The sequence below is a fragment of the Schistocerca serialis genome, chromosome 10 (genome assembly GCF_023864345.2).
Source record: "Schistocerca serialis cubense isolate TAMUIC-IGC-003099 chromosome 10, iqSchSeri2.2, whole genome shotgun sequence".
Lineage (NCBI taxonomy): Eukaryota > Metazoa > Arthropoda > Insecta > Orthoptera > Acrididae > Schistocerca > Schistocerca serialis.
In genome coordinates this window covers 203814939-203823798 of record NC_064647.1, presented here as the reverse complement: position 1 = coordinate 203823798, position 8860 = coordinate 203814939, and positions in this window count along the sequence as shown.

Below are 8860 nucleotides of genomic sequence, written 5' to 3'. Positions count from 1 at the left end.
AGAAGGGCGGAAATATTTTTCAGCAACAAGCCGCTTCATCCTCACAAGTGAGATGAGATGTGGTGGTGGTGTGTTGGGGCTTATGGGCGCTCAACATCGAGGTCATCAGCGCCCTGACACACATTAAAAGGAACGAATGTGGACAGACCTAAGAAAACTAAAGCACACACTCAAAGAAAGCAGGAAAAGAAGGAAAATGCTACATAAGAAAGTAAAACCTAAGGAAAGGGGAAACGTAGCAACAAGAATGTCACAGGAAATTGTTATTGGCTGGCCACTTACATAAAATATGGGTGAGCTTGTCACACAGTGAGCAAATTAAGATCCTCTCCCTAAAATCTTTGTAAAAACATTTGAAATGGCACAGAACTTTAACACTTTAACCACATTCGTCCGAGTGTTGCCTAAAAGAGATGGCAGATCCGCTGGCAAGTCAGCCGCGACCCGCCGGTCAGAAAATAAAACGCAATCCAATGAAACGTGGCGCACAGTGACCTGGACGCCGCAAGCACCACACATTGGAGGGTCGCCGGAGCAGGAAGCCGTGCGTCATAGGGCTGTGGCCTATTCGAAGCCGAGTGAGGAGAACCTCGTCCCGTCGATGGGGCTGAAAGGAAGTACACCACACACGCGTTGTGGGCTTGACTATACGGAGCTTATTGTCAGTCACTTCCAGCCACTCATCCTCCCACCGACACATGACCCGTGAGCTCAACAGCGAGGTGAGTGCGTGCAAGGGGATAGCACACTGAGATACTTGTGGGGCGAGACACGCCTCCTTGGCTGCGAGATCTGCCCTTTCATTCCCAGCAATGCCAACATGCCCCGGAACCCAGCAGAAAGCTACAACCTTCCCCAGTCGCTGTAGTCGGAGGAGGGGCATCCTGGATGGTCTGGACAATTTTGTCTGCCGGATACAAACGTTGCAATGAGTGAAGGGCACTGAGTGAATCGGAACAGACAAGAAATTTAGGAGAGGAAGAATGTCTCATGTGCTCCAGTGCCCGCAAGATCGCAAACAATTCTGCATCAAAGACAGTAAAAGTCTGAGGCAGTCGGACCTTGAGGACACGATATGGAAAAACAACAGAGCAACCAACAGAATCCCCTTGTTTCGACACATCCGTAAAAACAGCTACATAGTCGTGGTGCTCAGATAAAGTGGGAGAAAATGCTGCATTAAAAACGGTGGCAGGAGTGCAATCTCTCTTGTACTGCAATAAATCTAAAATCACTCCGGGCCTCTTCAGTAACCAGGGTGGCAGGCGGTTAAAACCTTGGATTTGGGGTTGTACAGATTCCACACCGAGGGACTCTAGTACACGTTGCACACGGATCCCAAACGTCAACGTAGCCCGGGGACGGCGGGAAAAAAGGCGGTCCAGAGGTGGATGGGCAACAAGATGGTGAGCAGGCGATCTGGGAGCTGCAAGAAACTTACAAGCCTGGCGCACCAGCAGGAGCTGGCGCCGGATGGTAAGTGGTGGTTCCCCAGCCTCAGCACAGAGGCTGGGTATGGGACTGGTCCGATAAGCAGCCGTGGCCAGTCGGATCCCAGCGTGGTGGACAGCGTCAAGGATCCGCAAATAAGATGGCCTCGCTGACCCATATACTGTGCACCCATAGTCCAGCCGTGAACGCACAAAAGCTCCATAAAACTGTAGGAGACGCGCCCTGTCCGCGCTCCAAGACCTGTGGCTGAGGAACTTGAGGATGTTCAGTGCCTTCAGCGTTCTGGCTTTCAAGTCACGTAGGTGTGGCAGCCATGACAACCTGGAGTCAAAAATTAGGCCCAGAAACCGCACTCTGTCTCTAAAATGTAGTACAGTATCCCCCATATGCAAGGCAGGCAAAGGAAAAAGATGACGAGAACGATTAAAATGAACACAAACACACTTTTCGGCAGAAAACCGAAAACCCGTCTTTGCAGCCCACTCCTCTAACCGCCGCACTGTTAGCTGCAACTGACGGCTCACGGTTGCAACACTGGAGGAGGAACAGAAAACAGCAAAGTCGTCCACAAATAAGAAGCACTGTACTGGACTCCTCACTGTAGACGTTATACTGTTGATGGCTATGGCAAAGAGGGTAACGCTTAAAACACTGCCCTGGAGGACACCGTTCTCTTGCTCAAAGCGATCAGACAGTGTGTTACCAACGCGGGTCCGAAAAAACCGCTGAGACAGGAAAGACCGAATGAAAATGGGGAGGCGGCCACGGAAGCCCCATTGATGCATTTGTGCAAGAATACAGTGTCTCCAAGTAGTATCATATGTCTTACTGATATCAAAGAAGATACCGATACAGTGATGCTGACGGAGAAAAGCCTGCTGAATAGCCGCCTCTAGGAGGGTCAGGTTGTCGACCGTGGACCGAAATTTTCGGAATCCACACTGAAAGCGGCTAAGGAGCTGTCTGGTCTCTAACAGCCAGACCAGACGCCGGTTAACCATCCGTTCCAGGGTCTTTCCAACACAGCTTGTCAAGGCGATACTACGATAACTACCGGGACATGTGCGGTCCTTTCCTGGACTGAGGAGAGGGATGAGAATTGCCTCCCTCCACGAGGTGGGGAACACTCCTGTCTGCCATATGAGATTAAAACATTCGAGGAGGATTTCCTTTGACGTCGCTGGCAGATGTCGAAGCATGGAGTACCGGATGCGGTCGTAACCTGGTGCAGTGTCAGAAGTCTCAGTAAGTGCCGATTGAAGTTCCCACATCGAGAAAGGGGAATTGTAGGCCTCAGAACTGTTCGACCGAAAGTCCAAGGTCGCTATTTCGACAGTCGCACGGTAGCGACGAAACGCTGGATCCTGATTTGCAGTGGCAGTACTTTGTGCAAAATGCTCTGCCAGCGTCTGAGCAATGGCTCTGGGTGTCGTTTGGAGGCATCCCTGGTTCAGGACTGCTGCTATTGGTAAACGGCTATGTTTACCGGAAATCCTCTGGATGGCTTCCCATACTCTTGTGGAACAAGTGGAACGGTTGATGGAGTCCAGGAACTCCTGCCATGACCTTTTATTGCTCTCTTTAATGACACGCCGTGCCCTGGCTCTCGCGATTCGAAAGGCGGTAAGATTGACCGCTGTTGGGCGGCATTTAAATCGGCGAAGAGCCGCACGCCTGTCCCGGATGGCTGAACGGCACTCTTCTGTCCACCAAGGCACAAGGCGCCGCTTAGAAGGGCCAGAAGACTGTGGTATGGACAGGTCAGCAGCATGATGGACCACAAGCGTGATGTGATCCACCCATTCCTGTACGTTATGTGGCGGTCAAAGACAGCCAACCGAGTGAACAGTGGGCAGTTAGCCCTGCCAATCATTCACGATGGTGGCCGCGGCTCCAGCAATACACCATCCAGGAGATGAATGCGGATAGGGAAGTCATCGCTGGAATGAAGGTCGTCAATGACCTCCCAGTGAACAGAGTCGGTGAGGGTTGGAGAGCAGAAAGATAGGTCAATGGCTGAGAATGACCCTGTAGCAGTAGAGAAATGAGTCGGAGTACCTGTGTTGAGGATGCACAACACTTGAGATATTAGGAGGCTCTCCAAAATTCGACCTCGAGCGCAAAGAGAAGTGGAGCCCCACAGGACATGATGGGCATTGAAGTCTCCCAGGAGAAGAAATTGGCAGGGGAGTTGGTCGATAAGATCTGTGAGAGCGTGTATGGTCATTGCATCCAGAGAGGGTAAATAAAGGGAGCAAACGGTAAGCCTCCGAGGTGAATAAATTTCAACTGCAACTGCTTGCAGGTCAGTATCCAGGGGGAGGGCAGAGGAGTGGTGGTCATTATTGACAAACACAGCGACTCCGCCTTTGGCCCTTTCTCCAGTCAGGTCATCTTTGCGATATGACGTATAGCCCCTTAGTACAGGAGCATCAGATGGTTTTAAATGCGTTTCCTGTAAACACAAGCACAGGGGGCGTTGCCGTGCTAGGAGGTTCCGTTCCTCCACATGTGCCCGGAATCCATTCATGTTCCACTGTATAATGGGAGCCAGCTATCAGGGTGGGAGTACCTTCATTCTCACTTTCTGTTGGGGAGGAGAGCCCACAACAGGTGGAGGCTCAGTTTTGGGGCGAGATGATTGCCCCAGTCTGACATCAACCTCCATCGCCGCAGAAGAGGAGTCGAGAGAGACGTCAGAGAGAATGACATCCACATCAGGAGACTGTATAACTGCAGTCTCCTTTAGTGGGCGAGTCTTCACCTTTGTCTTTGGCTTCGATGTTCTGGCCTGAGGTGGCATTGGAGCCAAAACCTCAGAAGCAGTAGGGGGTGTAGCAGTGCTGGGCGGTGCACAAGACTGGACCCGGGAAGGGGCAGGAAGTTCCATGATGTCAGCTACCACGGCCTGGTCAGAAGGCCGGGGGGGAGCAGCAGGCTTCACAGGAACTGCAGCAGCACACGTACATTGACAAGCGCAGGTGCTAGTGCTGACAGTAGCAACCTCCGTTTGTGTAGCGGCATCGGTTTTCAAGACTGGTTGTTTGAGAACGGAGGAAAAGGAAGCAGCGAACGTGGGCGGCTGCATGGACTTGTAGATTTTCTTCGCCTCACCATATGGGATGCGTTTTGTAGTTTTTAGTTCCTGGATCTTCTGTTCCTCAAGGAAAACTCTGCATTCCCTACTCCACACAGGGTGATCCGCAGAGCAGTTGACACACTTGGGAGGAAAGGAGCAACCAACTCCCTCATGAGCGGCTTTACCACAATTCCCGCAAGTGGCTTCCCCTCTACAGCCGAGAGTAGTGTGTCCAAAGTGTTGTCATTTAAAACACCGCATGGGGTTGGGGTAATAAGGCCGTACACTGAGACGTAGGAAACCTGCCTTCACATGCTCTGGCAATTTGGTGCTGTTAAATGTAAGGATAAATGAGTCAGTCTTTATGAGAGCACCATCCATCCGTTTCATAATGTGTTGCACGTCGACAATTCCTTCCCGGGACCATTCAGCCTTCAGTTCGTCTTGGGGAATGTCAACGAGATCTCTGCAAGTCACAACACCCTTGCTGTAGTTCAAGGTGTTGTGAAATTCAGTCTCTATCGCAAGCTCCCCAAGAAATTGTGCCTTCTGAAGGTTCTGGACTTGCTGGAAGCTAGATGTTTCAACCAACAAGGTGCCATTTCGCAAGCGCTTTACAGATTTTAATGTGCCAGCAATACCTTCTAAGCCCTTCTGTATATAAAATGGGGAAACTTTTTCAAAACTTCCATCTTTTCTTTTAATTATGAAAAACACATTCTGCGAAGCAGCATGCGTTCTGTTACTACTACCTGAATCAGGAGGACTGGCTACACGAGCCCTCTTGTTGGATTGGGTGTTAGAATCCACCAGCGGTCCACCCTTTCCGCTGGCAGGAGAAGAATAAAAGTTCGAGGGTTCCATCTCGGTCCCACGAGCAGCTAGGGAACTAGAAGTCCACCTAGACAGAGCCCCGCGTGCCTAGGTAATCCTTATACAACTGGGGCGCGGCAGGTGCCCCAGAAGTTGCCCGCTTGCGACTGTTCCACCCCAACAGCCATGCATCTTATAGGCGCGCAGCGCACCGTAAGATTGAGAGGTTTTTATAGAGGTTTACCTTCCTCGCAATCCAGGCAGTCAAGCCAAGAATACCATTCCCCGCAGCACACAACGTTCCACCGCCGCGCCATGTGGTGGTCGCTGAAGCATGTCAGGGGGTTACGGTAACAGGAGACTGGCGGCGCTGACCAGTCCCCAGCTCAGGACCCCGGGGTCGCCAAGCCCGTACTCAGCAAATGAATGCTGAGCCCCTGGGGGGCACAAGTGAGAGGACATTTGCAAGGCACTTTCCAGAGAAGGTCCCACCCACTGCAAACAAGGTGAATACTATTAGGTATTGCAAAGTATGTTCAGACAGGGGGAAGAAAGAGATGGGTAAGCGCATCAGGAAGGAAGTAGATGGTGGTGCAAGGACTGTGGCGTTGGCCTCTGCGTGCCACAGTGTTTCCAGGATTTTCACACGAGAGCTAACTACATCTGAACTATTAAAATACTCTAGTTTACAGATACCGGCAGTTAGACAGTCAAGTGATATTTTTTTTAAAATTTAGATACAGTAATAATGGCATTACTCAAGAGAGAGATCATGTAAAACTTTTTTATCCACGATATTATTGTTTTCTTTTTTTTAAATTATAACACCAATTTGTATTTTATATTGTAAAATAAACTCACTATCATGTAAAGCTCCTACTTTTTCCTTTTAAATGATGCAAGAACGATATTCCTATCGTTTTCCTGTTCTTTGCATTCTAATTTCAAACATTCATTAAATATGCCAGTTCACAGCCAAGTGCCGGGTGTAAAGGGGGCAGTGTTGAAAGTGTTAATAAGTCACGGCTGCAAAATACTAACGCGAATTCTTTACAGACGAATGGAAAAATTGGTAGAAGCCGACCTCGGGGAGGATCAGTTTGGGTTCTGCAGAAATGCTGGAACACGTGAGGCAATACTGACCTGACGACTTATCTTAAAAGCTAGGTTAAGAAAAGGCAAACCTACGTTTCTAGAATTTGTAGACTTAGAGAAAGCTTTTGACAATGTTGACTGGAATACTCTCTTTCAAATTCTGAAGATGACAGGGGTAAAATACTGGGACCGAAAGGCTATTTACAATTTGTACAGAAACCAGATGGCAGTTATCAGAGTCGAGGGACATGAAAGGTGCGGTGTGCGTACTGTAAGACCTTCGGTACACACACCATCGGATTATTTGACTTGTCGCTCTAACGAAGTAGGCGAGTGTCAGCAATATGTCTTGTGGTCTTATCGTGGCGTGTTTATCTTCTGCCATTAGGTCAGACGATAGAAATGCCACTTGCACGCTTAGAGTAGCAGATTGACGGTGACCAACGTTAAACAGAATTTGATTAATTTTCACACACATTTATTAAAATAATAAAAAGCATAGACATTATGTAACTTGATTCTGGATGCTGTTTACAATTGACAATCTGAAGTTCCTTTGGTCTTGGTACGTTAATCTTATTCTCACATGTTTCTGATACTTGACAAAGTGTCTATGCATTGATCTTCATGGCTATGTACAGGAATATGGTAATCTTATGAGGCGCAGACTGAAACTTGACTATAGACTGGTACAGACTAATGCAGACTGGTACAGACAGGTGCAGATAAATACAGACTAATGCAGGCTGACTAATCGGAGGTCTGTACACTCGTTATAATACCTCGCGCGTTCAGGTATCACTGCACGAGTGTGATCCGCGAGGAGAAAAGGTTCTATGTTAGCAGCAACCTCATTGGCTGCGTTACATATTAATATGTGGATTGGCTGAAGCAGAATTTGGTCCGTCTCTAAGGCAGCGCCATCTCGTTGTGCGGAGACAGATGAGCGCTGCGCCTGCACTGTTGTGCTTAGCAGGGCGCGCTCTAGTGCGAAAGTTGTGTACGCGCCGACTACGTGGAACTATGTACACAACAAAAGAGAAGCAGTGGCTGGGAAGGGAGTGAGACAGGATTGTAGCCTCTCCCTGATGTTATTCAAAAATGGCTCAAATGGCTCTGAGCACTATGGGACTTAACTTCTGAGGTCATCAGTCCCCTAGAACTTAGAACTACTTAAACCTAACTAACCTAAGGAAATCATACACATCCATGCCCAAGGCAGGATTCGAACCTGCGACCATAGCGGTCGTGCGGTTCCAGACTATAGTGACCAGAACCGCTCGGCCACCTCGGCTGGCCTGATGTTATTCAACCTGTATATTGAGCAAGCAATAAAGGAAACAAACGAAAAATCCATAGAGAAGAAATAAAAGCTTTAAGGTTCGCCGATGACATTGTAATTCTGTCAGAGACAGCTATGGACTTGGAAGAGCAGTTGAACGGAATGGATAGTGTCTTGAAAGGAGGATATAAGATGAACATTAACAAAAGCAAAACGAGGATAATGGAATGTAGTCGAATTAAGTCGGGTGATGCTGAGGGAATTAGATTAGGAAATGAGACACTTAAAGTAGTAAAGGAGTTTTGCTATTTGGGGAGCAACATAACTGATGATTGTCGAAGTAGAGAGGATATAAAATGTAGACTGGCAATGGCAAGGAAAGCGTTTCTGAAGAAGAGAAATTTGTTAACATCGAGTGTAGATTTAAGTGTCAGGAAGTCGTTTCTGAAAGTATTTGTATGGAGTGTAGCCATGTATGGAAGTGAAACATGGACGATAAATAGTTCAAACAAGAAGAGAATAGAAGTTTTCGAAATGTGGTGCTACAGAAGAATGCTGAAGATTAGATGGGTAGATCACATAACTAATGAGGAAGTATTGAATAGGATTGGCGCAACTTGACCAGAAGAAGGGATCGGTTGGTAGGACATGTTGTGAGGCATCAAGGGATCACCAATTTAGTATTGGAGGGCAGCGTGGAGGGTAAAATCGTAGTTGGAGACCAAGAGATGAATACACTAAGCATATTCAGAAGGATGTAGGTTCCAGTACGTACTGGGAGATGAAGCAGCTTGCACAGGATAGAGTAGCATGGGGAGATGCATCAAACCAGTCTCAGGGCTGAAGACCACAACAAAAACAACGATGTATGTTCGGTGGCGATGACACCATGACGACTTTTCTGCAGTTTAATTATTCCAAGAGCCGGATTCCATGCTTTGTTCAAATTAAAACCATTATCTCTATTTATGAAATTATTAGCTAATCTAATCTCTATAGCTTCCTTGAACTTAGATCCCAAAACGAAGAGGTGGATATTACAATCTTTACATCATTGTAGTATCAATATAATGTTCGGCCACAGCTGACTTGTCTGGCTGTGATAAGCGTGTGTATCTTCGATGTTCCCCACATCTCCC